At 39.6% G+C, this 9570-nt stretch overlaps 1 pseudogene; it reads left to right on the top strand.

Moving 5' to 3' along the window:
- The first annotated feature begins 347 nt into the window (after positions 1 to 347).
- LOC147423474 (uncharacterized) lies at positions 348 to 2902 on the top strand (annotated as a pseudogene).
- The last annotated feature ends 6668 nt before the right edge of the window (positions 2903 to 9570 follow it).

Consider the following 9570-nt stretch of genomic DNA (forward strand, 5'->3'; position numbering starts at 1 on the left):
CATTTAATGCTTCTGAGGCTTAGTTATTTGCTCAAATATTTGATAACTAAGCCTTGTGTGACCATAGCCTAAAAAAGTTTGTAGCTTGTTGGCAACTACTTGCAAATCAAGGGCTCACGTGCACTAGCTCTACATGTACTTGTCATGACTTCAAAGTAATTAATGATGTTGTTGAAAACTGCAGCAAGTAGTGAGCACAGAACGAGAGGAGTCAGGACTCATCAAGGATCATCATTGATGCATCAAACTCATCAGAGGATCATCATTGATGCATCAAACCCATCAGTTCCTTCTAGGCTTCTAAAGAAGGGCCCTTCAAAAGTGTAGTCTTTTTCTCTGCCGCCTTCATGACCTTCGTGACCTTGGCCGACCGTGTCCTGTTCGTTGCCGCTTTCTTCCTGGGGGTGTGACTCAAGTAAGCTTTTTTGTTCATGTGCTTGTCTTGCAAAATCATTGCAATGTGGGTTGTCTTTGGTGCTGTTGTTGCATATGTCAAATAGATATTTTAGTAGGAGTGTACTGTGTGCGAATGTTTTCTTTGCATTTTGTGCCTAAGTTTGTACTATGAATGAACTCATCCTTTTCACAACTGCATTTTTATCCCCTCAACAAGACCATCCATTGTGCACGACCTAGGCATCAATATACTATGAATTTTTTTTTTAAACTCTGCTACCATGGTGACTAGAGAGGTCAAGTAATGCAAAGCAAGATTATAAGATGATGGACATAGCATGTCTTGACATCTTTTTCACTGCATCAGTTTTGGTTTGAGATTGAGTTCACCTGCGAATAATTTGTTGCTTAAAGCTCCTATGAATGTCTATTTGATGATATTCATCATTTCTAGCTGTGGAAACTCAGATTAATTCATGAAGAAAGCTATTTGCAAAAAATGGAGCCAGTGATAGCTATCCTGAGGAGCTACATGACATCTAATGGGGTTCTAGGACTTCAGCTTCAGTTTTTCTGTGTGTAATGGGTAAGGTCCTTTATGTAGGCTCTAACATCTGGTCGGACAAATAACTCACTTCATGCACGTTCTTTATGTTGGTCAATGAGACATCTTATTTGATTAGATTTTTCTCTGTGTCCATGACCTTCATATTTATTTTGCACATTTACTCTTCCAAGATTCATAGAGTTTCCTCCTTATGTGAATGTGTAGTCTAAGTATCTGCTTGAAGCAACGATAGTTGTCCAAGGGCTAGCTACCAACTTGTTTGGGAGCAGTTTTGGAGCCTATCTGCTGGTACATATCATTTCTATAAGTAGCTTCATGAGGCAATGTTTTAGCCTCGACTGATTTGCTAAATGTTGCTTCTTTGTAGTTGATCCTTATGGTTGCAGAGAAAGTATGTGACTTTTGTGACTTTCCTAATCATGACCTACCAGTCGTGATTGGACCAATGAACTTATGCAAATTTTGAAGGTAATCAAAGTCAAACTCCTAGTCATACTTCTTTGGTCTTTCCCATGTACTTCAATACACACATACTAGTCTAGATGTTGGCCTATGTATGCATACGAGTGTATTTCTAGAGTAATCAAGTGCTCAAGACTAGTGTTAAATAATTTATAATTGCAACCTGGGATGCAAACTAGAACACCTACTAGTAGGTGATGGTAGGGAGACACCATCAGACAGAAAACCAAGCCTCACGCTACACCTATAGCTAAATGAGAGGTCTGCAAGCCAACTCAAAGTCTACCATTGGTATGCATACGATGTCCTTATAATCATGGATGGTAAGGTTTATCCTTGTTGTGGCTCCCTCGTGTCCTGGACCACCATGAGCAGTGCCTTTTTTTTGGGGTAGTGTTTTTGAAGATAAAGCTAATGTGAGTCTCAAATCATTCTCATTGTTTCTTGGCCCAAGAGGATATATGTTGGGGTATTTATTCTCAAATTTTGGAAGCCAATGAGTATGTCCATAGTTCATTGAGCTTTACTATCTATTATATAAGTGGATCTTATGTAGCAGACAGGTAGGCAGAGGCAGAGATAGAAACCTACAATCAAGTAATCTATTCCTACGTCTCATAAAAAGCCTATTTTTAGGTCTCCACAACTTTTTAAACCTATTTCAAGCTTGCCCATGTATTTTTAAACTAAAACACATGAAAATAAAACATTGATATTGATAAAAACAACAATAATGATTGTTTTTTAGGTTTCAACTTTATTGTCTATAATGAAACTATCCTCATTAATCGTTATTAAATACATCTTTAGTATCTGTCTACTCTATTATGGGAGGCGACATTTCGGCCAGTCCACATGGTTGCAAGCGGACACCAGCCCAGTGGTGAGCGTGGACGTGAGCTAGGAAGCCCTTCGGGATTCTACTCTAACCGGAGCTTGGAGGGGATGGGAGGCGAACACGTGGAGGCAATGAGAGAGAGAGAGAGAGAGAGAGAGAGAGAGAGAGAGAGAGAGAGACGTTACCTGGCCACTTCTCGGCGTCATCCACATCCTCGTATTATAATCTCAGCCAAAGGAAAGAGAAAGTATCACTATGTATGGATTTCAAAGGGATGCCAATGTACATTGAAATTATTGAGCAAAAGTTATGGATGACAAAGCTTCAATATGACGCACAATTGGAAGCTAAATGTGAAGCTTTCAAGAAATTTATGTGTTCTTGTGCCAAAGAATGCTTTGCCGTAAAGCATCTCCATGGTATCAACAAAGATAGATCACGCAAAAGATGGTTTGATAAAGAATGTCGAGATGTCCTTGATAAAGCTTGATGCAACTATGGACAAAGACAACTATCAAAGTCATTTGCATACATACAAGGCATTGATTCAACGGAAGAGAAGAAGATTGGAAGTAAAGCAGTAACTTTTTCAGGTCCACGAAAAGGCACATGGTGTGGATGATTTTGGAGAAACTTGAGGGGCAAGCGGGTTAAGAATTTTGGCAACTTGAGTCTTGTGGATATGTACACACATTGTAGGCAACTATATGAGGAAGCAAATGCTAAAAAAATACCATTTTATGGTTCACTCCCATGTATGCTCTCTTTTTTTACTATTGAGGATGTATGTGGTGGGCTTGAAAAGTTGGCCACTCACAAAGCGGGAGATCTTCAAGGTATCAAGCCGGAGATGATCAAATGGACGGGAGATTTTACCCATGAGTGGATGTGTGATATGTTCAACCTTGCACTTCAACATGGTACGCCTTATGATTGGAGTACTAATTGGGTTAAGCCTTTGCATAAAAGAGGGGATGTAAAAAATGTAAAGAACTATCGGACTATAATGATTGGGTCTCTTATGGAAAAATTGTTTGGAAAAGTTGTTTGGGTGCATAATGGAGATAAAATTGAGTGATTGGGCTGAAGAGAATGACAAGCGTGCAAAAGGATAAGCCGGTTTTTGTCGATGCCACATCACCATTGATCATCTTGTCACTCTTCGTACTCTCATGGAGGAAAGTCGGTTGAAATTCAAGCGGTTGTATTGTTGTTTTTTGGACTTTAAGAAAGCCTTTGATATGATTCCATGTAACAATTTGTGGAGAAGGATGGAAGAACTCCAAGTGCCAAGTGAGTTTATGCTTGCGATTTCTCGAATCTATGACAAGGTGATTTGTCAATTGCGCATAGGAAGAGAAATTTCAAAAAAAATTGTAAGCACTATTGAGGTTAAACAAGGATGTCCGTTGTCATTAAATCTCTTTGGTCTATGCATCAATCAATTGGAACAAATGGTACTTGAATTTATGCAAGAAGAAGGCATTGAAGAGGTCACTATTTGCAATGTGGTAATCATGCTTTTGTTGTATGCGGATGATGTAGTGCTTCTAGCAAACACTTTAGAATATGCACAAAAGCTTAAGGTTGTCCTTGAGAACTTTTGCTTGCATAGTGGGCTGATTGTGAATGAATCCAAAACAAAGGTTATGCTTGTGAAAACCAACCATAAGGAGAATCCATGCATAGTGTACAACAATGAGACACTTGAAGTTCTTAAGAGCCTTAAGTACCTTGGCCTTGAGGTTCCCTCCAATCACAAGTGGCATGAATGTTCTATGCGTCTTTTGGAAGTGAGAATGAGAGCATATTATGCATTTGAGAACATGTGTAATGCGGGAAACATCAAGTGTTAGGTTCTCAAGAAGTACCTTTTGGATGCATTGGTAACATCGGTTCTTCTTTATGGAGTTGAAGTGTGGGGTAGTAGCATCTCAAAGTCTACTTTGAAAGATTTTGAGAATGTCCAAAAGCATTTTCTTACAAAATTTTTCCAAGTTAAGACACAAACACCATATACGATCCTACTTCTTGAGTTGATATCTCTTCCAATTGAGGTTATGGGCATGGAAGGGGTTGTGGAGTACATGATAAAGATGCGTCAAAACCCCTCACATCGACTTCCTACAATTTCATGGGAAGCAAGCAAAAAAGTTTAAAAGATGCATAAAAGCAAGATCTTGAGCACGGGATGGATGAAAGAAATAAAAAAGTGAATGAAGCTTTTCTACAACGCCAATGTATTACGTCTTGGGAGAAATCCGATGGGTCACGCTTCATACATTACACCACCCATATTGCCCCCAACTACAAAACCATGTTCTTTTCTAGAAGAGGAAACTGTACTCACACTTACATGCTTGAGCCTATCCCCTTGTCGGGGATATGCACTATGTCATTCATTTGGCTTAGCTCCCATTTCTTTCGATGCAAGACAGGGCGCTAGGGCAATGGAGAATAGTCAAATTGAATGTGCACATTATGCTCACTACAAGTTCGAGAGTCTGAGTACCACACACTACTAGAGTGCTTAGATTCGAACTTGCTTCTCTCACATTTTCAGCCATGACTTAGACCTACACACTTTCCTCTCCCATGTAAGATCCCCAATTTTTGGGTCTCTTTTAAAAATAAGAAAAATAACTTTTAATATCTATTTCGCCAAATTTTGATGCTTGCTTGACAGTATTGGAAAGTCATAATTATGTTCGGATATTACAGTGTGGCGTAGTCTAGCTACGGTTTCCATTAGTTGGTTAGATACTGTTTGGATGGTCAAATTTAATGTAAAAATTGAAGGGTAAGTGGAAGTGTTGACCACCAAAAAGCAAAGGCTTGTTTTTAGGAAAGAAAGCGTCTTTTTAGAAAAGAGAGGAGGAGCTTAGTTTAGAACTCCTTTCTTGGAAGCCAAGCTTCTTATTAGAGTCTCTAAATCGTACATCGAAATCCGTGTCCACAAAAACAAAACAAAAAATGTCAAAAAAAAACCGTCAAAAAAAAATTTCTTTCCCCCCCCCCTCCAAGACGCGAACGTGCGCAGACTTATCTCTCTTTGCTCACTCTATTTTTGACATGTGTCTTTGCCCTTGAGAGCCTATAAAAAGACCTCTCTTCCTTCACTTGAGGGGAGATAGATACACTCTCAGATGCGGAAGCTCTCTTGCCTTGGCGTTAGAATTAACTATCTAATATACGGAGTGGTGCAAGCTCTTCATCACCATCTCCATAAGCTCTTCTCTCTCTCGAGAAGGAGAAGGATACTCTCTCTCTACTTGCTTATTATCTTCTCTCTCGTTTCACGGTGTACGCGCTCTCCAGAAGCTTTCGTGACGGATACCTCTACGTAACTCTCATCACCTCTCTCTTACGGTAAAGCAAGAATCCTTTTGACAACTCAAAATCAATTCTAAAGCACGGTGAGAAGCACAATGCGTGCATAAAAAGTATTTTTTGTTTCACGTATAGAGGCGGTAGGAACACTATTTTGGTCATAAAGGACAAACCGTTATGAATCAGCCCAAACCCTTTATTCCGGAGATAAAACACATCATTTAGAACATTTTCTCTCTTATGTGTCATGTGAAAAACACGCACGAGCTAAGAGATATGATCAAAAAACTGATTTCTGTCCACTATACAACCAAAATTTTTGACTCCAGGCTCCTTGGAGAACCACTATATAGCTTCACCGGATGGGCAAACACACTTAACCAATTGAAAATCTTGATGAAACTTGATGATAAATGAATTTAGGTCTCCATTATCACTTCGAGAATGCGAGTTATTAATCACTCTATTATCGGTTTTACCTACATGCATAGGAGTACTATAAAGGGGGGGGATACCATATGACGTCGGGAGTTAACCGAGCCGTTTTGATATGTTTTATGGTTTGTTCTGGTGATTTGATTTCAATTATTAGATGGTCATTAACTTGTGTAGGAGTATATGGTTAAACATCCCGAACCGCGTAGGCAGATATGAATAAAGTGACTTTCTTTTGAGGTTATTGTTTCTTGTGTGAATACCATATGGTCAAAGTGATGTGATGGAGTGTTATTCTATATTATGGAGCTGAACTTGATGCATTGGTTTGGGGTCAAATACTTGTTAAGTATGGAGCCTGATTTACCCTTGTAATTTTCTGTGGTAAAAGCGCACATTTGTAAGGCCCCTATTATGAGGAGAAGCCATCGTGCATGAAGGAAAATCACTCACCGGAAACCAAAATTTTCATGGACAAGAATCAGGAGCAACTTTAGAGGCCTCGAGGGCGGAGGCCCCCGAGACGTTTTTTTATTCGTCGGAATATTATGGCCGGACGGCGGCCGAAAAGTGGTCGGAAAACAACCGGTCGGTTGGCCGGTGGCCGGTAGTCAATGCTCGATGGCCGGTGGTCGGAAGTCAATGGCCGGTGGCCGGTGGCCGAATTCAATGGCCGGTGGGCGAATTCAAAAGCGGACTTGTCTTCTCAAGGGCGGCCACACATGGGCGGATTGGAGGGTCCGATTTGGACTTATTCGCACAAGGGCGGCTACACATGGCTGTCTCTCATAAGAGAGGGCAGCCCTTTTTGGCCTATAAAAGGAGGCCATTTCTACACACATTTCATAGTGTGAAGTTGATGCAACAAGGTGAGTGTGAGGTGGTGAGAGTGAAGCAAGGTGGAAGCTCTATCAAGGTTTTAATCCCTTTGTAAACTACTTCTTCTTTTGAAGTGCTAAAGCCATTGAGTGGCTACTTTCCCGTGGACGTAGCCCACATTGGGTGAACCACGTATATTGTGTGTACTCTCTCTCTCTCTCTCTCTACTCTATAATCTCTTGTGTGTGTAATCTATCTCTCTCCATTAAGTAATCTACTCAAAAATCTATTTAGCTACGTCTTATTTCCTAACAATACTTTCATTTGCAGGTTTTGCATGCTCCCGAAAATGTCAAAAATTTGTTTTTTTGCATAATATATGTGAAGCTATGGTTTATGGTTGACCTTAAGGGCGGAGTTGTTTTGCATCGTTTTTATGGTGTTGGAATGCTATCATATGATGTATGGGAACTCATGGATTGATGTGGATGCCTCATATGCATGGTTATGACTGCTTTCCACCTTTCTAGGTCAAAACTAGCTCTATGTGCTAGGGTGGTGAAGAGCAGATGTGATGCATCAACTTTGCATGGTTGGATGCTATCAAAATTGGATTTTTATATCATGATTAGTTTGTGGTCACACTCTTTTTATGCATGAAAGAATCACATCTTAAGGGTCACATGTGTGTAAAATCCGATTGATTGCAGGAGATGTGTCAAACTCCAAGTGTGGGAGTTGATTCAGTGTGATTATGATTTATGGTTAAGGGCTGAGATTCCCTCATGGATTATGTTTGAAATTTTATGGTGAAAACCGGTGTGGCTTATGGTTTTTTTTCTGGATTGGGTTATGCTGCCGAAATACTGCTGAACTTTTTGCAGCCATGTTATGTTCTAAAGTGGTTATGCAGTGATAGCCGTTTTTTCGGCTCTTTGTAATTACCACAGTGAGTTACCTCACCCTACCAAATTCATCCAAACGCTATGGCTATCGCTACCATTTCACTGTACATAGGCGTGTGTGAGTTAGGGGGCTTTTCCCATATCTTCTTAAAAACCCTCAGTTAGCTAGTCACTGGGCTAGGTGAGCCAAAAAAAAAAAAAAAAAAGTATATTATGGCCTCTTTGTGTGTAAATATTTCATTGTATATATGGCTTAAATATAGGGATTTTTTATAATTATTTTGGTATTTTATTTAAATATTTCTACTTAGGTGTGTGTTTTATTAAACCTATGTACACCTTCTTTCATCCTCTTACACCATAATTATATTTTTTGCCAATATGTACATACTCTAACCTCATATGTTTCCTTTATACAAATCACTCCCACATTTTCACCCTCATCCTCGTGAAAACAAAAAATTGATTTCTACTCATTGGTTACTTTTATTATATTATTTACTTGCATACCTTTTCCTCTTTCACCCAAAATAATTCAAGGAGGGACCATATCATATGATTCCAATATCTTTCCATATCCATAACTCCTCCATATTTTTATTATTATTTTTACTCATTATTCTAACACCATGTGCTCATTGAGCTAAAGTCCATGAATAGTCCATACACTAGTCCCACCATGTATATATTTCTTATTTCACCAATAATCCTCCTCCATGCATGGGTCAAGGGCAACTTGAATGCTTTGTATTATAATATGACAAAGGAGGGGCTCACTCTTGGATGCATTGTACAAATTCAACAAAGGAGGGGGCCACTAAAAGACTTTTGCAAGCATAAAGAACAGGCTTTTTGGTGAGAATTTTGGCACCTATCTCCACTCCGAATTTGGAGCGGTGGTCAAAAGAGAAAATGTAGCCCACGCTCTGAATAATCACCTCAAATTTTTTCACGATTTTTGGAGCTACCAGCGGTGAGCTATGATTTTTTGAGTGGACCCCAGTCTACCCACTTTTCTCACAAGTAGCCCTTAGTCTTCTCTCACCCTTCCACACACCTACTCACTCTTACACATCCCTCCCTCTCCTTCCCTCACTCAAACCTGCAATTTCCATGGCTTCTCCCACCCTCTTCACCATTACCCTTCTCTCTCATCCCTATAGTTCTTTTATGAACCTCTACATACATACACCCTCTCCATGTCTCTCTCTATTGCTTCTATGTTACAATTTCATTTACCTCTCCTAAAAATATCTAAAATTCAGCATCTTAACCATGATAACTTCTGCAAATTGAGGATTTTTCATCAACAAATCCTCTTTTCATCGTGGTGGTCAACCGTGGCGGCGGCGTAAAGAAGCGAAGAAGAAGAAGAAGACCAGCGGTCATTTTTTTCCACAATCTACACAAGGGTGAGTTCAAGCTTCTTCAAAGCTTCACCATCTCAATGATTCTCTTTTAATTCACCCCTCTTCCTTCATCAAATCAACTCACTCTACCCATTGTAAATGTAACATTAACTTTCTAGTGATTACTAACGACTAACATACTAACACAAAATAGCATTGACCTAACTATAAAAGACACCTCACCTCAAGACATGTATAGTAACTCTCTCTCTCTCTCTCTCTCTCTCTCTCTCTCTCTCTCTCTCTCTCTCCCCTTCCTTAAAACTTACTTTCACCTTATCTACCATCAATAATGCTCTCTTTTGAGCCCATAGCCATGACTCAAGCAGACAAAGAAGGCACGCAATGTTTTGATATTCAAAAAAATCATAATCCTGATTTGTTAGCTTGTAAATTAGGATTTCCAAT

The sequence above is a fragment of the Adiantum capillus-veneris genome, chromosome 26 (assembly GCF_014529385.1).
Source record: "Adiantum capillus-veneris isolate H3 chromosome 26, ASM1452938v2, whole genome shotgun sequence".
Classification (NCBI taxonomy): domain Eukaryota; kingdom Viridiplantae; phylum Streptophyta; class Polypodiopsida; order Polypodiales; family Pteridaceae; genus Adiantum; species Adiantum capillus-veneris.